The following is a 23,678-nucleotide window of genomic DNA, read 5'->3' on the forward strand; positions in this document are numbered from 1 at the left end:
GCCTTCTTCACTGCACTATTTACCTGGGTGGCAACTTTCAGAGATCTGTGTACATGGACACCAAGATCCCTCTGCTCTTCCACACTACCAAGTAGTCTACCATTAGCACAGTAATCCATCTTTTTATTACTCTTACCAAAGTGAATCACTTCACACTTAGCTACATTGAACTCCATTTGCCACCTTTCTGCCCAGCTCTGCAGCTTCTCTATATCCCGCTGTAACCTGCCATATCCTTCCACACTGTCTACAACTCCTCCGACTTTCGTATCATCCGCAAACTTGCTCACCCAACCTTCTAACCCTTCCTCCAGGTCATTTATAAAAATGACAAACAGCAATGGTCCCAAAACAGATCCTTGCGGAACACCGCTAGTGACGGCACTCCAAGATGAACCTTTGCCATCAACTACTACCCTCTGTCTTCTTCCAGAGAGCCAATTCCTAATCCAAACCTCCAACTCACCCTCAGTGCCATATCTCTGTATTTTCTGCAGTAGCCTACCATGGGGGACCTTATCAAACGCCTTACTAAAATCCATATATACCACATCTACCGCTTTCCCCTCATCTACCTCCTTAGTCACCTTCTCAAAGAATTCAATAAGGTTTGTGAGGCACGACCTGCCCTTCACAAAACCATGCTGACTATCCTTGATCACATCATTCTTATCCAGATGTGCATAAATCCTATCCCTTACAATTCTCTCTAAGACTTTGCCCACAACAGAAGTGAGACTCACTGGCCTATAGTTACTAGGATTATCCCTACTCCCCTTCTTGAACAAGGGAACCACGTTTGCTAGCCTCCAGTCCTCTGGCACTACTCCTGTCGACAAAGAGGACACAAAAATCAAGGCCAATGGCTCTGCAATCTCCTCCCTTGCTTCCCAGAGAATCCTGGGATAAATGCCATCAGGCCCAGGGGACTTATCTATTTTCACCCTTGCCAGAATTTCCAACACCTCTTCTCTACATATCTCAAAGCCATCCATTCTACTTATTCGTGCCTCAGTATTCATATCGACAACAATGTCCTGTTCCTGAGTGAATACTGACGAAAAGTATTCATTCAGCGCCTCCCCAATCTCTTCAGCCTCCACACGCAACTTCCCATTACTATCCTTGATTGGACCTATTCCTTCCCTAGTCATTCTTTTATTCCTAACATACCTATAGAAAGCCTTAGGGTTTTCCCTAATCCTACCAACTAAGCACCTTTCATGTCCCCTCCTTGCTGCTCTTAGCTCTCTCTTCAGGTCCTTCCGGGCTACCTTATAACTCTCAATTGCCCCTATTGAACCTTCACGCCTCATCTTTACAAAGGCCGCCCTCTTCCATTTAACAAGGGATTCCAACTCCTTATTAAACCACGGCTCCCTCACACGACCCTTTCCTCCCTGCCTGATAGGTACGTACTTATCAACGACACTCAATAGTTGCTCCTTGAACAAGTTCCACATATCAATTACGCTCTTGCCTTGGAATCTACTTTTCCAATCCACACATCCTAAGTCATGCCTCAACGCATCATAATTTCCCTGCCCCCAGCTATAACTCTTGCCCTGTAGTACACACTTATCCCTCTCCATCACTAGAGTAAAAATCACCGAATTGTGGTCACTGTCCCCAAAGTGCTCACCTACCCCTAGTTCTAATACCTGGCCTGGTTCGTTACCCAGAACCAAATCCAGTATGGCCTCACCTCTTGTTGGCTTATCTACATATTGTGTCAGGAAACTCTCCTGCACACATTGCACAAACACTGACCCATCTAACGAACTTGAGCTATAGCTTTCCCAATCAATATCAGGAAAGTTAAAGTCTCCCATAACAATCACCCTATTACTGTCACTCTTCTCCTGAATCATCTTTGCAATCCTTTCTTCAACGATTCTAGGACTATGATTGTTGTATTAAATAACAATCATATTAAATAATTCTTTCTAAAAAATTAGTTTTCAAATTATTGTTCACTAAAATTTGACAGCAAAAATCATTTATTTAGTTGAATATTCACAGTGCATGTTGAATTATAGCCATTTTTAATTCGCTGGCAAATAGCTGAAGCTTGTACATTTCAGTGAGAAATTAAACTAATTGATTATGTATAAATGTATAAGAACGTTAATTCTATTTGATTGTTCAATCGCTTGCTCACCCTAAACATGTAATCATTCAGAATCCAACCACTTTCGAAATGTTGAAGTGACAATGCATTATTTTGAATCCTGACATTGAGTATGCAATTCTGATCGCCAAAAGAGTTACATCCATGTTGTTTGTTCGATACAAAATAAAATTTACATTCTTTATTTCTGTGTTAGAAAATCTTGACAGGACTCTAAATTTTTGTTCCATAAATATAGAATCAACCTAATGCTTTTCAGAGATTATAGTACAGTTGAATAATCATAGTTGATATCTTACTTTTGCACAATTCACGAAACATTGCAAACATCTGATTAATAGATGGGTCACCACACAAATTGTACCTGAAGAAAAAGCAGCAAATGACAAGTCAAGAATCACGTTAATAACTGAAATTGGCGGAGCCTACCTGGGGTAGGACACGTCACATATTGTACTGAAATTCAGGTGAATGTAACAATGAACAACATAACTGGAAGTTTTGGGCTAACGCCCCTCCCAAGGTTCCTAATCTCATACACATCACTCTCTCACACATTCAACAATTGATAAGAATCTACAGGCTGGGTGAAATATAAAACACAGAACAGTACAGGACAGTGGAGACTCTTCGACCCTTGACGTCCTGCTGAACTTTTATCCTACTCGAAGATCAAACTAACTGACATACCCTTCATGTGCCTATCCAATACTCACTTAAATATCCCCTAATGCTGCTGAGTCTACCAACGCTGCTGGCAGTGCATGCCAAATACACACCACTCTCTGTGTAAAGAAACAACCTCTGACATCTCCTCAAACCTTTTTCCAATCACCTTAAAATTATACTCGCTCGAGATAGCCATTTCCACCCTGCGAGAAAGTCTCTGGCTACGCATTCTACCAATGCCTCTCATCATCTTATACACCTCTATCATGTCACCTCCCATTCTTCGTTGCTCCAAGGAGAAAGCCCTAGCTGCCTCAACTTTTCTTTGTGAGACTTGCCCTCCAGTCCAGGCAGCATCCTGGTAAATCTCCCCGGCATCCTCTCCGAAGCCTCAATGTCTTTCCAATAATGAGGCAACTAGAACTGAACACAATATTCTAAGTATAGTCTCACCAGAGCTTTTTTGCGTTGCAACATAAACTTGCGGCCCTTAAACTCAATCCCTGGCTCATGAAAACACCATACATCTTAATAACCTTATCAGCTTGGGTGACAACTTTGAGCGTCCTATGATATGGAACACACCATCCCTGTGGTCCTCCACATTGCCAATAATCCTGCCTTTAACCCTGTATTCTTCATTCAATTTCAACCTTCCTAAATGAATCACTTCACACTTATCCAGGTTGAACTCCATCTGTCATTTACCATCCCAGTTCTGCATCCTGTCAATGTCCAATTACAACCTACAATAGCCCTCCACACTCTCCATAACTCCAACAATCTTTGTTACATCGTAAAGCTTACTAAAGCACCCTTTCACTATATCATCCAAGTCATTTGTAAAAATCACAAAGAACAGCAGTCCCAGAACTGATTCCTCAAGAATGCCACTGGTCACCAAGCTCCAGGCTGAATACTTTCCATGTTCTACCACCATCAGTCTTCTACAGGCCAGACAATTTTGTATCCACACAGACAGATTTCACTATTTCCCTGTATCCCATGCCTCCTTACTTTCTGAATGAGCCGATTTTATGGTAACCTTGCTGAAATCCATGTACACCACATTCACTGCTCTACCTTCATTAATGTGTTTGATCCCATCCTGAAAGAATTCAATAAGTTGTGTGAGGCATGACTTGCCCCTCAAAAAACCATGCTGATTATCTCTAATCAAACTATGATTTTCCAAGTAATCATAAATTCTGTCTCTCAGAATTATTTCCAATATTTTGCTCAATACAGAAGTAAGACTGACTGGCCTGTATTTCGCAGGATTATCCCTATTGACTTTCCTGAACAAGGGAATAACTTTTGCCACCATCCGATCATCAGGCAGTACTTCAGTGGACAGTGGGAACACAAAGATCATCGCCAAAGGTGTAGCAATCTCTTTCCTCAGTTCCTCTGGTAACCTCGAGTGCTTCCTGTATGGTCCAGGGGCTTATCTATCATTATGTTTGGACTTTACTCATTCTGTACATCACCTCACTTTATCTACTCCCTTTCCAAACAACTGATTGACTGCTTTCCATTTCACGGCTATATACAGTGCTGCCCTCCTGAGCAAGTACAATTCCAAATATGCCATGTTCATGGAATGGAAAAAAAAAATTGAACACACCAATGCCTTCCTGATGAAGGGCTTATGCCCAAAGCTTTCACTCTCCTGCTCCTCGGATGCTGCTTGACTCGCTGTGCTTTACCAGCACCACACTTTTCGACCCTGATCTCCAGCATCTGCAGTCCTCACTTTCTCCATTACTGAGGGCTGATCCTGCTGCACACTGAGCAGGGAAATAATCAGCAGGAATTCATTGTATTTGAAGCTGACTGTTTAGTTCTGGAACGTTGCATTTGATTAACACATTAATTTAAAAATAAATTACAATTTAACGATTATTCATTCAGTCCCAGAATTACATTTTTAGTTCATGGAAAGGCAGCTTGATTACAAAAAGTAAATGGCTGAAGAACTCCGAGGTACAAAGTATTCCAGGTGCTATATTCCAGGCTGGATGTCGTTTACCATAATGCTGGGAATATTATCAGTTCTCCAGATTTGATAAGGGAACGTGGTGACATGGGGAAGTGGATATTTTTGCCATCACGTAGATGCGTTTGAGAGAGGTCAGAGCTGACAGCTCAATATTCTGTGGTACAAGAACTATAGGCAGCAGAGGAGAGGGGTAGAAGACAAGGTGGTGTTGCCTTATTAATTATGGAGCCAAAGACTGCAGTAAGGACGGATGATATCTTGGGAGGGCATTCAAATGACGGTTTGTGGGTTAGGATTACGTTCAAATCACTGACAGACCCACGACTGGGGATATAGTATAGTCCTCCAGATAAAAGAAAATACAGGAGCAGGTGCATAACCAATTCACTGAGGTGTGTAAAAGCAATAATAGGATCATTATATTCAGGCATTTCAATTACAAACATTGATTAGGGCAGCGATAATTATTTTTAAGAGGGCAAAAATGTCTTGCCATTTCTTCCAGAGAGCTCCTTATATAAACATGTACCAAATACAACAATGGATGGGGCTCTGCCGAGCCTCACTGTGGAACGAAGCCAGTTCAGTGTTGCAGGCAGGATTGGGAGAGCATTGCAGGACCAGTTGACCGTGACTCAAGCATTTTTAGCTTATTAGGGAAAAGAACAAAAGTAAAAAGGTTTGAAAAATAAAAATAATTTGGATGATAGAGGCAGATCTTATCAAAACAAAAACAGGATCTGGCCACGATACAGTTACTTCTGGGTGAAGCTGTAGCAGAACAGCGTGGGGGTGGTGGGGATCACATGCTCAAAATGGATTTGATGAAGGTGTCACCACAACATGTTACAATAAAGATAAAAATGAGGAAAACAAGCCCAGAGAGTATGGAATGTCTACAAACATTCAGAACAGAATTAAAAATGAAAGAGAAGCTTAAAGCACGCATAAAGTGATTAGGTCAATAGAGGTCCCAGAAGAGTAGAGAAAACGTGTAGGTCTAAACTATAGAAAGTAAGTAAAAGAGCAAAAAGCGGGGTGATAAAAACATTAGTGGGCAATATACTCAAGAATTCAAACACATTTTTTTGGTTCATTAAGGGTAAGAGGGTAATGTTTGAGTGCGAGCAGCGGCTGAGTTTAAACGAACCCGGAAGACTACAGCGAAACTACGACAGTTTGTTTTAAAATTACTTAGTGTATACTTCAATGCAAGAAGTATACGAAATAAGGTAGGTGAACTTGCAGCGTGAGTTGGTACCTGGGCTTTTGATGTTGTGGCTATTACGGAGACATGGGTAGAACAGGGACAGGATTGGCTGTTGCAGGTTCCAGGGTTTAAATAGTTTAGTAGGGTCAGAGGTGGGGGTAAAAGAGGGGGAGGTGCGGCCTTACTTGTCAAAGATAGTATTACAGCAGTGGAAAGGACGATGGATGAAGACTCGCGGTAGTTTGGGCTGAGGTTAGGAATAGGAACGGTGAGGTCACCCTGTTAGGAGTTTTCTACAGGCTTCCGTATAGTCCTAGAGACGGAGAAGAAAGGATTGCGAGGATGATTCAGGAGAAGAGTAAAACTAATAGGGTGGTTGTTATGGGGGATTTTAACTTTCCTGATATTGACTGGGAAAGCTATAGCTCGAGTTCGTTAGATGGGTCGGTGTTTGTCTAATGTGTGCAGGAGGGTTTCTTGACACAATATGTAGACAGGCCAACAGGAGGTGAGGCCATACTGGATTTAGTTCTGGGTAACGAACCAGGCCAGTTGTTAGAATTGGAGGTAGGTGAGCACTTTGGCGATAGTGATCACAATTCGGTGACTTTTACACTAGTGATGGAGAGGGATAAGTGTGCATTTCAGGGTAAGAGTTCGAGCTGGTGGCAGGGAAATTATGATGCGGTGAGGCACAAAATAGAATGCGTGCCTTGGAAAATTAGGCTTCAAGGCAAGGGCGCAATCGATATGTGGAACTTGTTCAAGGAGCAACTATTGAGTGTCCTTGATAAGTATGTACCTGTCAGGCAGGGAGGAAAGGGTCGTGTGAGGGAGCCGTGGTTTAATAAGGAATTTGAATCCCTTGTTAAAGTGAAGAGGGCGGCCTATGCAAAGATGAGGGGTGAAGGTTCAATTGGGGCGATTGAGAGTTATAAGGTAGCCAGGAAGGATCTGAAGAGAGAGCTAATAGCAGCAAGGAGGGGACATGAAAAGTCCTTAGTTGGTAGGATTAGCGAAAACCCAAAGGCTTTCTGCAGGTAAGTCAGGAATAAAAGAATGACTAGGGTAGGAATAGGTCCAGTCAAGGATAGTAGTGGGAAGTTGTGTGTGGAGGCTGAAGAGATTGAGGAGACATTGAATGAATACTTTTCGTCAGTATTCACTCAGGAACAGGACCTTGTTGCCGATGTGAATACTGAGTCACAATTAATTAGAATGGATGGCTTTGAGACATGTAAGGAAGAGGTGTTGGAAATTCTGGAAAGTGTGAAAGTAGATGAGTCCCCTGGGCCTGATGGCATTTATCCTAGGATTCTCTGGGAAGCAAGGGAGGAGCTTGCAGAGCCTTTGGCCTTGATTTTTATGTCCTCGTTGTCTACAGGAATAGTGCCAGAAGACTGGAGGATGTGGTTCCCTTGTTCAAGAAGGGGAGTAGCGATAACCCAAGTAACTATAGGCCGGTGAGCCTCACTTCTGTTGTGGGCAAAGTCTTACAGAGAATTGTAAGGGATAGGATTTATGAACATCTGGATAGGAATAATGTGATCAAGGATAGTCAGCATGGTTTTGTGAAGGGTAGATCGTGCCTCACAAACCTTACTGAATTCTTTGAGAAGGTGACTAAGGAGGTGGACGAGGGTAAAGTGGTAGATGTGGTGTATATGAATTTTAGTAAGACGTTTGATAAGGTTCCCCATGGTAGGCTACTGCAAAAAACATGGAGGTATGGCATTGAGGGTGATTTGGAGGTTTGGATTAGGAATTGGCTGGCTGGAAGAAGACAGAGGGTCGCAGTTGATGGTAAAGGTTCATATTGGAGTGGAGTTACTAGCGGTGTTCTGCAAGGATCTCTTTTGGGACCATTGCTGTTTGTCATTTTTATAAATGACCGGGAGGAGGGGCTAAAAGGTTGGCTGAGCAGGTTTGCGGATGATACGAAAGTCGGTGGAGTTGTTGACACTGAGGAAGGATGTGTCAGGTTACAGCGGGATATGGATAAGCTGCAGAACTGGGAGGAAAGGTGGCAAATGGAGTTCAATGTGGGTATGTGTGAGGTGATTCACTTTGGTATGAGGAACAAAAAGATGGGGTACTGGGCTAATGGTCGGATACTTGGTAGTGTGGAAGAGCAGAGGGATCTTGGTGTCCATGTACACAGATCTCTGAAAGTTGCCACCCAGGTAAATAGTGCGGTGAAGAAAGCATATGACATACTGGCTTTTATTGGGAGAGGAATTGAGTTCCGGAGTCCTGAGGTCATGTTGCAGTTGTATAAGACTCTGGTGCGGCCGCATCTGGAGTATTGTGTGCAGTTTTTGTCGCCATACTATAGGAAGGATGTGGAGGCACTGGAACGGGTGCACAGGAGGTTTACCAGGATGTTGCCTGGCATGGTAGGAAGATCGTATGAGGAAAGGCTGAGGCACTTGGGGCTGTTTTCATTGGAGAAAAGAAGGTTTAGGTGTGACTTGATAGAGGTGTACAATATGATTAGGGGTTTAGATAGGGTTGACCATGAGAACCTTTTTCCATGTATGGAGTCAGCTATTATGAGGAGGCATTGCTTTAAATTAAGGGGTGGTAGGTATAGGACAGATGTTAGGGGTAGATCCTTTACTCAGCGCGTCGTGAGTTCATGGAATGCCCTGCCAGTAGCAGTGGTTGACTCCCCCTCTTTATGGGCATTTAAACGGGCATTGGATAGGCATATGGAGGATAGTGGGCTAGTGTAGGTTAGGTGGCCCTGGATTGGCGCAACATCAAGGGCCAAAGGGCCTGTACTGCGCTGTATTATTCTATGTTCTATGTTCTAACAAGAGAAAGGATAGGGAGTATTATGGACCGAGGAGGCAACCTGTGCATTGAGCCTGCGAATGTCAAATACGTACTTCATATTGGTCTTCACTTTGGAGAAGCAGTTCCTGGACAGAAGCAGAGGAATAATTGGAAGTTGATGCAGGATAAAAAGTGGGCCAATCCCTAGATCTGGATGAACTGTATCTTAGAATGATGTGGAAGATGAGGGAGGAGATTACAGACTCTTAAATTTTGCGCTTTATTTTGTTTTGCCTCTGGCCACAGAGGTGGTGTGATCAAACAGGATAACATCTAATGTAGGTTCAACTTCCACACAGAGTGCTAGAAAAAAAAAGCCATGAGATTAAAGACCACTAACTCTCACTTCAGTGGGAGTGAGCTGAAAATGTGTTGCTGGAATTGCGCAGCAAGTCAGGCAGCATCCAAGGAACAGGAGAATCGACGTTTCGGGCATAAGCCCTTCTTCAGGAATCAGTGGGAGGGAAACAATTGTAGAAAATTGTGAAGGCTGTTGAGGAATGATCACTAAATATCTTCAAGGCTGAGATGGACAGATTTTTAAACAAGTTACAGGGAAAACGCAGGAAAATGGAATGGAATGTTATCAGAATAAATGTACCCTAACTGAAAGTAAAAGCAGAGTCAGAGGGCGGATGGGCATACTGTCGCTTGTATGTCTAATGGTAAACCTTTTTTAATAGACTGCATTCACTGCAACATCAACATCTCTCCCTCCGGAGTGAGACACAGCTTGGTTACAAGGTTACAATGGTTACAAGGAATTCATAAATGCAGTACTAGTCGACTGAAAAGGACCAGAGGACTGCGACAACGCGGATGGGCTGTCAGGGTGAATATTTGCAGCAGCGCAGTTACCACTACTAGGAGGAAGACCTCAGCAAGAAGAACCCCCCTCCCCCCCCCCCCCCCCCCCAAATCCAAGCATGGGTCTGGTGTTTAGGAGTGCTTAAGGCCCAAACAATACATCACTGTATTGTCTCCATCCTTCCCTTACCAAACCTAAATGTGGAGTGGTCTATTGACGTACTGCTAGTGGCAGAATAGTTAGTAATGCTTTGGTTCCAGAGTCATCGGTGAGCAGCGGTTCAGCAAATCGTTCGTTTGTCCTGACCTGGTCTTGTTGGATCTTCATGCTGGCTTCAGCCTAACGCCAATTCAGGGACCAGCGAACCTCGGAGCTATGGCCTCAGCAGCCACTCACTGCCCGGGGCAGGTAATTTGGAACACAGTCAGGGTGACTGTGAAGAAGGTGGAGGAGCACACACCGGTGGATCGGACGGTGTTTGTGAAGAAAGTTCTGCTGGAGTGTTGCGGGCTTGCAGCAGCGGACGTGTACTGCCTGCAGGATTTCCCTGGGGCAGGCTACTTTGATGTGACCTTCAGAAGCGTGAAGCAGTGCGAACAGCTCCTGAAGGTCTTCAAGGAGAAGGAAGGGGAGCCGCTGTTTTCCATCTTGTCAGCGACCCCATTGCGTGTGCTTCCTGCACAGAGGAATCGGGTTGTTACAATCCATATGTACAACCCCTATGTTCCAGCGGCTGATGTCCTGACCTTCCTGGGAAGGTACGTCCAAGTTGAGGGAGAAGCCACTGATGTGATCGATCCCTTTGGGATCTGGACTAGTAAGCGGCAGGTCGGGGTAACTCTGAGGGCCGATGATAGTGGGAACATCCTCCACCCACCCTCTAGCTTCGCAATTGGAGGGAGCAGAGGCTACCTGACATATGCAGGGCAGCCGAAAGTGTGCCGAACCTGCGGGAAGTCGGGACACGTGACGGCGGATTGCAAAGTGACCATCTGCAGGAACTGCAAACAGGAGGGTCACTTGATTAAGGACTGCCTGGAAGAAAAGAGCTGCAACCTGTGCGGAGAGGCGGGCCACATGTACAAGGCCTGCCCAAGACGAGGAGCCACCTACGCACAGATGGCCGGAGGTGGCAACACGAGCCGCGGACTGACAAAGTCCAGCAAGGTACCGCAAATCAGCACAGGAACGGTGTCTGGAGGCACCCAGAAGGAAGGGCAGGCTGTAGCGGAGCAGGCGGCAGACAGCGGGGAGATGCAGCAGCCGACCCAAGCTCCTGCAAGACAGATGGAGGTAATGGAAGAGGAGGGATCAAAGGAGGCAGAGCAGTGGATTACTGTCAAAAACAGGAAGAGGAAACCTCTCGAGGGCCCCAAAGCCTCCAAGCGAAGGGGGAAGAGACACCGACAAGATGAGGATAGAGGCAGCTCCTCCGATGGTGAGGACGGGCGCAAGAAGGGTCGCCACCGGAGGAAGAGGCAGAGCGCCGTGGGGAGAAAGGAGGGTAGCACCGCCCAAGAAGGAAAAGTCGATCCCTCTGAGGGGATGGGTGAAGGCCTCCCCCTACCCGGTGAGAACCAAGGGGTACCCACCGGCCCACAGCTCCAGGTAACTGGGAGCAGCGGCCCTGTGACAGCCCTGCTGTCAGATGGAGAACTGGGCGATGCGGACCCTGGGTCCGACATGATGACACCAGAGCGGGGAAATGACTCCAGCGTGGAGCTGGACAACTACCTCAGCCCTGGGAAGGTCCAGCAGTTCGCCGTCACCAAGGGGATGCACGAGGCTACACCACAGGAGCAAGACCAGAAGAAAATGGACACTGGTAACCCTGTAAACTGGTAAAATGGGGTTTAAAATTGCCAGCATAAATGTGCGTAGCATTAAATCGGCTACGCGATGTGTTTCAACGCTGGCCTTCCTGGCCAACATCAAAGCTGATGTCCTGTTTCTGCAGGAGTGTGGGATACCACACCTCAGCAGTTATAGGAGATGGTCGAGCTTCTGGGCCCATGGGCCGTCAGTGTGATTGGGGGGCACCGATAGCCGCGCCTCCGGCCTGGGTATCCTGTTGCGGGGAGGCAACTTCACCATCTCCGAGGTTAAGGAGGTGGTGGGCGGGCGCCTCCTCGTCGCGGACGTTAAATGCAGAAACGCTCCCGTGAGACTAATCAACGTGTACGCCCCAGTGGGTAAGAGTGAACGGTTGGCCGTCCTGCGACAGCTTCCACTGCTGCTGGCTACGTCCAGACCGGTCATTCTGGCCGGAGACTTCAACTGCATCATTGATGCAGATGGACGAACGGCGGGGGGGACAGTAAACCAGACGCTACGTCCAGAGCCCTGATGGAAACGGTCAAAGACGCCAAGCTGCACGATGTCTTCAGCACCCCTGCAGATGGAGCGCAGCGTAGATACACCTGGTCACGGGCAGACAGGTCTATCCGCTCAAGGATAGATTACCTGTTTGTGTCCCGAACGCTCTCGGTCAGATCCACCGACGTCAAGCCAGTGTTCTTCTCTGACCACTGCTTCCTGCTGGCCGACTGTCACCTACAGGACGAACAGCAAGCGGGCAAGGGAACGTGGAAACTGAACACTAAGCTGTTGACTCCGGGAAACATCGAAGAGCTCAAGAGGGATTACGCAGGTTGGAGAACCGTGAAGCCCCTCTTTGAGTCTCCAGCGGACTGGTGGGAAACGGTAAAGGGGAACATCAAGAGGTTCTTTATCCTCAAAGGTGTCCAGGAGGCGACAGAGAGGCGGGGAAAACTGTCCCAGCTCCAGGAAAGTATGCAGAACCTGCTCCTGCTGCAGACGATGGGGGTCGATGTCACGGAGGACCTCAAGGAGGTGAAGGGCCAGCAAGCCTCGCTCTTTGCCTCGGAGGCCTCCAGGATAATCTTCCGGTCCAGGGTCCGCTCGGTGGAGCAGGACGAGACGTGCTCACGTTTCTTCTTCCAGAAGGTGAACAAAGAGAGCTCCGTTCTCAGCAGCCTGAAGAAAGAAGATGGCTCGGTAAAGTCATCTCAGGCTGACGTCATGAGGATCAGCAAATCCTTCTACGCCTGCCTGTATGACTCGAAGCCAACCGACAGCGCGGCCTCCCAGTCGTTCCTGTCCTCTATCACGGAGGTCCTAGACGACGGAACACGAGAGAGGCTGGACCAGCCGCTATCGCTGGATGAGCTGACCAAGGCCCTCGAGTCCTTCGAAAAGAATAAAAATCCCGGAAGCGACGGCTTACCGGTCGAGATTTATTCCGCTCTTTGGGACTTGATTGGCCAGGACCTGCTGGAGGTGTATGTCAGTATGCTTCGGGCAGGTACCATGAGTGGATCCATGAGGAAAGGCATCATCACCCTCATCTACAAGCGGAAGGGGGAGAGGGAGGAAATTAGAAATTGGAGACCGATCTTACTGTTAAATACAGACTACAAAATCTTGTCAAAGGTCATCGCCAACTGGGTCAGGTCTGCTCTGGGATCGGTGATCCACCCGGACCAAACCTGTGCTGTACCGGGCAGGAAGGTCTCTGAGAGTCTTGCACTCCTCAGGGATACGATCGCCTACGTGCAGGACAGGGGGGTGGGCACCTGCCTCATCAGCCTGGACCAGGAGAAAGCCTTTGACAGGATATCACATACATATATGAGGGATGTCCTCTCCAAAATGGGCTTTGGGGAGGGAATCGGAAATTGGATCAGACTGCTCTACACCAACATTGTCAGTGCAGTCTCAATCAATGGGTGGGAGTCAGATAGCTTCCCTGTAAGATCTGGAGTCAGGCAGGGATGCCCCCTCTCACCCGCCTTGTTTGTGTGTTGCATAGAGCCATTTGTCGAATCCATCAGGAAGGATGTGAGCCTGAGAGGGGTGACTATTCCTGGCAGCGGGGGCCGAGAGGTTAAAGCCTCCCTATACATGGATGACGTCGCTGTTTTCTGCTCGGATCCGCTGTCCGTGCACAGACTCGTGTGCATCTGTGACCAGTTCGAACGGGCCTCGGGGGCCAAGGTAAACCGAGGCAAGAGCGAGGCCATGCTCTTCGGGAACTGGGCCGACCAATCCTCTATCCCCTTCACCGTCAGGACTGACCACATGAAGGTGCTGGGTATTTGGTTCGGCGGGGGGGGGGGGGGGGGGGCTGGGGCGTGCGCCAAGACCTGAGAGGAGCGGATCAGGAAGATGAGACAGAAACTAGGCAGATGGGGGCAACGGTCGCTCTCCATCGCGGGAAAAAACCTGGTCATCAGGTGTGAGGTACTCTCAGTATTGCTCTATGTGGCGCAGGTCTGGCCTATCCCCAGGACCTGTGCCGCCGCAGTCACCCGGGCCATCTTCCAATTCATTTGGAGATCAAAGGTGGACCGGGTCCGAAGAGATACAATGTACAAGGACCGGTGTAATGGGGGAAAAGACACGCCCAATGCCACCCTCACCCTGATGGCCACCTTTGTGTGTGGCTGCATCAAGCTGTGCGTGGATCCCCGGTACGTAAACACCAAGTGTCACTACGTACTGAGGTTCTACCTGTCCCTGGTGTTGCGAAGGATGGGCCTGGCCTCGCTGCCGCGGAACGCTCCGAGTAGTTGGGCCGTTCCGTATCACCTGTCCTTCGTGGAGAAATTTATGAGGAAAAACACCTTTTACCACAAGTCCATCAGGAAGTGGTCAGCACGTAGTGTCCTTGAGACTCTTCGGGAAAAGGAGAGGGCGGATCCTGTCGAGTGGTTCCCTGAGCAGACTGTCAAAGCCATTTGGCAGAATGCCTCATCGCCAGAACTCTCCAACAAGCACCAAGACGTGGCTTGGCTGGTGGTGAGAAGGGCTCTGTCAGTGAGATCCTTCATGCACGCCCGGACTCTCTGCCGCACCGCACGCTGCCCTCGAAGCGGCTGCGGGGGGGACGAGACTGTCACACACCTCCTTCTGGAATGTGCCTTTGCAGAGGAAGTCTGGAGAGGAATGCAGTGGTGCTTGCCGAGGTTCGTCCCGAGCAGCGCCGTGACGCGGGACTCCGTGCTGTACGGCCTTTTCCCCGGGACTCACACCGAGACGAACATTAACTGCACCTGGAGGATCATCAACTCGGTGAAGGATGCTCTCTGGGGTGTCCGAAACCTGTTGATCTTCCAGCTGAAGTAGTTGACCCCGACTGAGTGTTGCAGACTAGCACATTCCAAGGTCCAAGACTACGTGTTGAGGGACGCGCTGAAGCTTGGGGCAGCTGCCACCAAGGCGCGGTGGGGAAAGACCACCGTGTGAGATCGGCCTGCCTAAAGAAGAACAGGGGGCCCATGCAGACGTTTTTTGGGCTCTGCTGATGCCTCAGCTAAATATACGCATAAGATTGAGAAATGCACAGACCTGCATAAATGATGAATTCGAATCTGTGTTTGTAAATGTGGACATATGTATGGCATGACCAAATGTACAGACCATCAAATCATTTTATGAATAAAGTATATTTTTGAAATTAAAAAAAAGTAAAGGTAAGCTCAGATAACCTCTTTTTAACGCTAGTCTGACAGCAATGGAGATGACAGTTAGGGCAGTTGCCTGTTCCTCCTGCGGTTTGTGGGAGCTCAGGAAGATTTCCACTGTCCCTGATGACTACAGGTGTGGGCAGTGCACCCTGCTCCAGCTCCTGGGAGACCGTGTTCAGGAGCACTCTGGATCATCTGCGATACGGAACACTTCATAGATAAAAGCTTTAGTGAGGTGATCACACCCAAGTCCCTCCCTTAGCCATATTTCTGTAAGGACTATAATATTCCAGTCTCATGTAAAGATCCACGCCCTGAGTTCATTGCCTTACCTGTCAGCCCAGTTCCATTTAATTAAAAAACAATTTCATCCAACAGGCTTTCCTTGCTTCCTGTCGTGTTCCAAGCAGAGAGTAGCTGGGCGACCACCAGGAATGGCGAAAGGAGTAGGCAGAAAGTGCAGGAATCCCCTGTGGCTATTCCTCTCGAAACCAAGTATACCATTCTGGATACTGATTTTGTGTATGTTGGGAGATGGGCGATAGGTGTCAGGGAATGACTGTTCAGGGGAAAGCAGCAGTAGCCAAGAATGATGCACTGGATCTGTGAAGCAGCAGGAAAGGATAAAGGTAAACAGGGTCTTAGAGATAGGAGATTTGATTGTTAGGGGGGACAGATCGGAGATTCTGTTGGCTCAAACGGGAAACCAGGATGGTGTGTTGCCTCTCAGGTTTCAGGATCCAGGATGTTTCTGAGTGGCTGCAGAAAGTTCTCAAGGGGGCGGGTGAGCAGCCAGAAGTCATTGTGCACGATGGTACAAATGACACGGTTAGATATAGGAATGCGTTTCTACAATGATTAACTGAGAACGAGGAGAAAAGTTAAAAACCAGGACCTCGATAGTGATAATCTTCAGATTACTTCCAGTGTCATGAAGGTAAGAATAGGAGGATATCAAGATAAATATATGACTAAAGAATTGGTGCAGTGGGAGGGATTCATATTTTTAGACCATTGCTAGCTTTTCTGTGACAGAGTTGACCAGTTCAGGACGGACTGGTGGCACATTCACTGGAGGGGGATCAATATCTTCGCAGTCAGTTTTGCTCGTGCAACAGGGGAGCGTTTTAACGAGATTGGCAGGAGGTGGTATACTCAAGAGCAGGGAGACAAGTGAGAGGCTGGAAGGAGATACAGTAATCAAACATAGTACGTTGAGGAGACATATCAGGCTGGAACACGATAGGGAACAAGAAATCCCTATGGTTTAAATTGTGTTTATTTCAGAGCAAAAGGGCTGACAGTTAAGGCCGATGAATTCAGCGTGTGGATATGTTATCGGTGCTCGATAGTCTAGCTATTACAGAAACATGGCTGAGGGATGGATAGAACTGACAGCTTAATTTAACAGGACTAAATGCATTAGGATGGACAGAGATTGTGGAACGAGAGGAGGGGATTTGCATTTCTGAATAAAGGGTGTATCGCAGCAGTGATCAGAGATAAAATAACTGATGGATCATCCAATGAGGCTTTGTGGGTGGAACTAAGAAATAAGAAGGGGATAGTGATATTATTGGGGTTGTACGATAAGGCCCCAAATTGTAAACAGAAATTACAGGAATAAAAATATGTAGAGAAATTGCGGAGACCTTCAGGAGCATTTGGGTTGTCATAATAGGGGCTTTAATATTTTTTATAACACAGACTTGCACTGCCAGAGCATTAAGGGATTTGATGGGATGGAATCAATTAAGTGCGTCAGGAAAGTTTATTCAAGCAGAATGTGGAGGGTCCCAATTGGGAAGGAGCACAATTTGTCCTACTCTTAAGAAGTAGGTCAGTACAGGTGAGTGAGGTGACAGTAGATGTGCACTTTGGGACCAGTGACCATAGATCTATTAATTTTAAAATAGTTATGGAGAGGGAAAAATTGGTACACAGATTCAAGTTCTAAATTGGGGCAAGGTTAATTTTGCTGGACTTAGACAGGAGTTTGCAGGGATTGATTGGAGTAGTCTGTTGGCAAGCAAAGGGACCTTCAGCAAGTGGGAGTTTAGGATCTATATGTTCCTGTGAGGGTGAATGGAAAGTTGACAGGAATGAGGTACACTGGATGACAAGAGATGTTTAGGCTTTTACCAAAAGAAATGTGGGGCCGTGGCTCAGGTAGAGGCAGCTGGGATCAAGCGAATCCCTGGAGGTGTACAGGAGATACAGGAGTTTATTGAAGAAGGAAATCAGGAGGCAGAAGAGGGTGTATGAGATAACCTTGCCTGAGAAGATCAGGGTGAATCCAAAGAGGTGTTTTAAGTATATTAAAGGAAAAGCAGTAACTAGAGAGAGAATAGGACCCCTCAAAAACCAAAATGGATATGTTTGTGTGGAACCATAAGAGATGAGCAATGTCCTCAACAAATATTTCTCCTCTATATTTACCGTGGAGAAATACATGAGTACATGGGAAATTGGTTAAATTATTGGTGATAACTTAGGGACAGTCCATATCACAGTACAGGAGGTATTGGATCTACTGGAATGTTTGAAGTTAGATAAATCTCATGGTCATTTCAGATATATCCAAAAACGGTGCAGGGGCTAGAGAAGAACTTACGGGGGCCCTGGCTGATCATTTTGATCATCCGTTACCACAGATTATCCAATCCCAGAAGACTGGAGGAAAGCAGTTGTCGTGCCCTTATTCAAGAAGGACTGAAAAATAAAGTCCGGGAAATACAGACCAGTAAGCTTAAAATCTGTGGTAGGTAAATTACTCGAGAAGATTCTGAGGGATAAGATGTACATGCATTGAGAAAACAGGGTTTCATTAGTAATAGTAAGAATGGCTTTATGACTGGAAGTTCACGCCTGATGAATTTGTTAAAGTTCATTGATGACGTGACCAGGAAGGTTGAGTAGGGTGGGCAGGTAGACATCCAAACGTGTGGTGCTGGAAAAGCACACCAAGTCAGGTAGCATTCGAGGGGCAGGGGAATCGACGTTTTGGGCACGAGTCTATCATCAGGAATGTCCAAGACATCGATATTCCTGCTTCTCGGATGCTGGCTGGCCAGCTGGGCTTTTCCAGTGCCACACTTTTCAATTCTGATCACCAGCATCTGCAGTGATGACTTTCTCCAAGGGTGGTCGAGCTGGTGTACATGGATTTCAGTTACACCAGAACAGGATGAGGCTTCTCAGCCCCTGGTCCATGATATACATTGACAGGAGGAGACCAATCATCCCCTCCAGTCTATAGAACTAGACCCAGTTTAGATCATGCAGCAACAGTATCAGCCTATTCAGCTACTTGAAGTACCACAGGATATGGAAGAGGCAATAAAGCGACTGGACTATGGGGTTTATTGTAATAATACAAGGCTATATAGCCAATAAACCCTGTCCTTGCATTCAGTAAGGTCAGGGCTGATCTCTCTTGGCCGCAATTTCTCTTTCATGCCCAATGTTTTGAGGACCTTAACTCCCTCAAAATTCATTAACACCACCGTGCTCCCTCAAACATTCAGAGATGTAGCTGTCTGGGATAGAGAGGCCCCAACAGTCACTACCCTCTGACAGTCCCCACACATTTACCTTGGCCTTTGAAATGAACAAAATCTATGAAGTTAAAAATCACACAACACCAGGTTATAGTCCAACAGGTTTAATTGGAATCTCACTAGCTTGCGGAGCATCGCTACTTCATTAAGTGATGCTGGAGGGCTCAATCCTAACACACAAAATTTATAGCAAAACTTTGTGTGATGTAAATTAAATTATAAATTGAAACATTGAGAGTCTGTTGAGTCTTTCATCTGATTGAATACCATGATATTCAAACAAAAGAAAGACTCAACAGGCAATCAATTTTTCAATGTATAATTTCAGTTACATCACACTGTAAATGTTTGCTTTTAATTCTGTGTGTTAGGATTGAGCTCTCCACTATCACCTGATGATGGAGCGACGCTCCGAAAGTTAGTGAGCTTCCAATTAAACCTGTTGGACTATAACCTGGTGCTGTGTGATTTTTAATTTTGTACACCCCAGTAAAACACGCAGCTCCAAATCAAAAGATATGAACTCGGAGTCAGAATGACTGGCCCTGACAGGACATGACTAAATAAGATGTCAAGAAGGCTGAATAAAATTGCACCTAAATGGAATCAGTTGTAAACTCCCAAGTGGTTGGGCCATTTGAAGCACCATGTGGATGGTGGCGATCAATCCTCTCAGTCCCTGGATTTCTCTGTTGGCGGTCCTCAGGGTAGCTTCCTCGGCACAAAATCTTCAGCTGCTTCAGCAACGTCTTACCTTCTGTCATTCGATCAGAAGTGAGGATGCTCAGAACAGATCGCGCAAAACATCAAAACCTGGACAACATTCAAGCTCATGCTGTTAATGTGTCGGCAACATTCATGTAACAGCACTGCTGGAGCCTGACCATTTCCACAGGACTAAAAATGAGGAGCTAATTCAGCATCTCAAGCTGGTTTCACAGAAATATGAGAATGCCATTCAGCCCATAGAAGTTATTGGATAAGTAGAGACACAGCGCATTCACTCTCTTTTACCAATTACACAAGAAGAGATTTTTTAAAAAAAAACTACGAATGTTGGAATTCAGGAGACTGGAAGAACACAACAAGCAAGGAAGTATCAGGAGAAAAAGTCCACAGTTTGGGTATAACCTTTCTTCATGTCTGGGGGTGGGGGCAAGGCTGTGTACAGATGAAGAGGCGAGGTGGGGAAGTAGGAGGAGGAGGCGTGTTGTGGTGGGGAACACAGGTAGAGGATACCACCGGGTTGGCCAATGGGAAGAATGAATCTCGTTGACAGTTGGAAGATGGGTTGATCAGAGGTACGGAAGGTGGAGGGGATAAGCAGGAGGTCCGGGATTGGAAGGGAGGTTACTAGAAATTGCAGAACTCAGTGTTGAGACCCCCGGCTGTAGGCTACACCAGTGGAATATGAAGCATTGTTCCTCCAATTTGTGCTTTGGTTCTTTGTGGCAATGGAGGAGGTCAATGATGACAATGTCGGAATGGGAGTGGGAGGCGGAATTGAAATAGGCAATGACTGGGAGGTCAGGTCAGCCCTTACAGTCCCAGCTGAGATGCTCATCAAACCATTCCGCTTAGTTTACCTTTGGTCTCCCCGATATAGATAAGACCACATCAGGAATGGCAGATACAGTAAACTAGGTTGGATCCCATCACCTGGCACATCTTCCACAAGGACTGATCCCTTCACTAATTTTGGTTCGTGCCATACTCCCCACCAAACCTGCCAATTCCCATGGGCAACTGACACTTGCAGATGAAAAATAAAATACATCACCTGCTGGCACACACCTTCCTCACCTCATCCAAGGCCCAAAACAGTCCTTCCAGGTGAAACAGAGGTTCACCTGCCTCTCCTTCAACCTAGTTTACTGCATTAGGTTCTCCTGATGTGGTCTTGTCTACATCGCGAAAAGCAACGTAAACTAAGTGCACATTTCACCGAGCATCACAGCCCGGTCCAAAGGGGCTGACCTGAGCTCCCAGTCAGCATCCATTTCAATTCCCCTTCCCAATTCCTTTCCAGCATGACCTCCTTGGCTTCCTCTGTTGCCACAGTGAGTCAGACTATAAATTGGACGAACAACATCTTACCTTCTGCCTGGTTCGCCGACATCTTGGAGGACTCAACATTGAGTTCTCCAATTTAAAATAACCTTCCCAGCCATGGCACTACTCCATTTCCAGCCCCGCCTCCTCCCTTCCATTCCACCAAATGACCCAGCCTTTTAGCTCCCAACTGGATTCATCCCTCCCATCGACCAACCAGGTTGCACCCACCACGTGTGTCCACCTAACTCCTACCTCACCATCCTGATGCTCTCCCCACCCCAACCACTCCTTTCCCTCTTTATCTGCAGTTCCCCCTACCCCCACCCGCAGTCCTGAAGAACGGGTATACTTGAAATGTTGACTTCTCCACCTCCTGATGCTGCCTGGCTTGCTGTTTCTTCCAGCCTCCTGTTTGTCTATTATTACACAGGAAGATAATGAATCTAGTCAGCACAACACGCAGGTAAGCAGCTACCACGGGTCACCCAATAATGAGCCTCTTCTCTGGAACGATGAAGAGCACATTCAGCCACCCGAGACACTTACAAACGAGCAGAGGAGGCCATTCAGCCCCTTCAAACTGTTACACAGAAATAGGAGGATGTCATCGATGCTGTAACATAACTAACCAATGAAGCAGAGACTGCACAGACAGATTGCTCCATGTAGTGCCTCCTGGCTCCATTGCTAATGTTTCACACGTGTTATATTAACATGGTTTGCTGATGGTAAGGAGGCAGAGGGGATGATTTGTGCCACGTCTCAAGGAGGCATCTTCCATCTCCGAGAAGACAGGCTAGTCTTCTGCATGGAGGTCAGAAGCTTTTGAGAATGACCAACCCTGTCAGAGTGTGGCTGCTGACATGTTTGTGAACAACATGATGCTCATTACTTACTGCTCCGTTTGAATTCTGTCAGTGGCTCATGGCCAAGGACATCCACCTCCTTTTCACCAAGAGCACTTCCCATCATCTCGCCTTCTCATAAATACAAAATGAGAAGGATGGTATGTTTTGCCAAATCATTTTGTTGCTTTGCAAAACACTATGCTTAAGCACAGCCACGCCAACAGCAATACCACAATTGGAGAGAGTTGGAGATGCTGAGGAGGTGATGGCCTGGCTGTCTTATCCCTGTAATATTAACCCAGGGGCCCAGATGATGATCCAGACCCCGGATTCGAATCCCACCACGGCAAATGTTGGATTTTGCATTCGATAAAATATCAGGATTAACGAATCCAATGAAAGCATTGTGTTTGTCCTACCTGGCACACCAGTGCACTTCAAGGAAGGAAATCTACCATCTTCACCCAGTCGGACTTTCATGTGACTCCAGACCCACAGCACTGTGGTTAACACGCAGTTGTAGTTTGAAATGTCGAAGCCAGCCGCTCAGTTAGATCACTCACTACAAATTCTCAAAGAAATGAAACCGGGCAGACCTCAGCACTGACTACTTACAGCTCACAGACTGCAGTGGGTCAGGAAGGCGGCTCACCAACACCTTCTCAAGGGCAATGAGGAAAGGGAATTATATACTGGCCCAGCATCCCATTACTGAATAAAAGAAGATGATCACACTCAAGGAAGAGAGACAAAGGGACATAACTCACTTCAAACCGAGACTTTGATGTACACTTTACACGGGCATGAATTTCAGTAATAAGAGTACAGGAGAAAAATAAATAGGATTAGTCTGGCTTTTTATTTCCGTTCCAGCTGATCATCAACAATCCCTCTGTTTGTTTCTTTCTGTCTACCTCTCTCTTTCTCTATCTATTCAACTCACTCCTTCTCCCTTTTTCAGCAGCCATCCATGTCGTCAACATCAAACACACTATTTCACAGTTGCATTCAGTTCTGTCGTATGGTGATTGGACACGAAATGTCACTTCTATTTATCTCTCGACCTGAGGCTGGCAAATCTGTTCAGTTTCTCTGGTACTTACTCGTTCCTTTTGTTTCTGATCTCTCGCATCATTCTTTGTATTTTTTTCCTCTACCTTACATATTGTTATTGCATGGGATGTCTGCATCACTAGCAGAGCAGCATTTGTGGACCTCACTAAATGCCTTTTACCGTGAGGCCATTCCTTAAGGTATTGAGTCTGACGTCAGTCTTAATTCAGATCAGGCAATAGTGCGAGATTTCTTCACCAAAGGACAACAGTAAAATAGATAAACTTATTGACAAAGTAAAATTCAATTTTATTTCCAGTTCCTCTCATTTGAATTTAAGTTCTGTTATCATCTGAGATAGGATTTGAAACAGCGTCCATAGTGTAGTTACCTGGGCCACTGAATTACGTGGCCATCGACTTTCCTTCTCTGACACAGCGTCCCTGTCATGAATTTACTTTACAGACAAGAACAAGATTTTGATGGAAACATTTGTAACGGAAACATCGATTAGAAGAGAACAGGAACCATAAAGTCTGACTTTTACCAAGGTATAGATGATGGTTTATTTAGCACCAGCACTGACGTCAAGATGGGGTCTAGGGATATCATGGAGTTGGTAGTGGGTAGTTTCAGTGATGGAGAGAATACCAAGACATAAATCAATTCGGGGCAAATAGGTACTTCGGGCTTGTGAACAGTCTTGTTCTCAGATGTTTGTGAGGACGGGAGTGTGGGTTGTTCTGAAATTTGTGGAGAATGAATAGATTTGCATTTGAAACTGAAGACAATAGTTTCCATCTTTACTAAATATAGAAAACAGAAATATCACTGAAGTTCACCATGGTTTATGGGATTAATAAATCGATAGAGATGGGGAGACTTACCAGGAAAACCAACAATAGCGAGTATGGGATAGTAACCAGCTTGAATAATCAACAGTATACCGTGTATCCGAAATGGTAATACGTGCCAAAACCAGTAAAAATAGTCAAGACCCAAAGATAAACTCCTG

The sequence above is a fragment of the Chiloscyllium punctatum genome, chromosome 14, assembly GCF_047496795.1.
Source record: "Chiloscyllium punctatum isolate Juve2018m chromosome 14, sChiPun1.3, whole genome shotgun sequence".
In the NCBI taxonomy this organism is placed as follows: domain Eukaryota; kingdom Metazoa; phylum Chordata; class Chondrichthyes; order Orectolobiformes; family Hemiscylliidae; genus Chiloscyllium; species Chiloscyllium punctatum.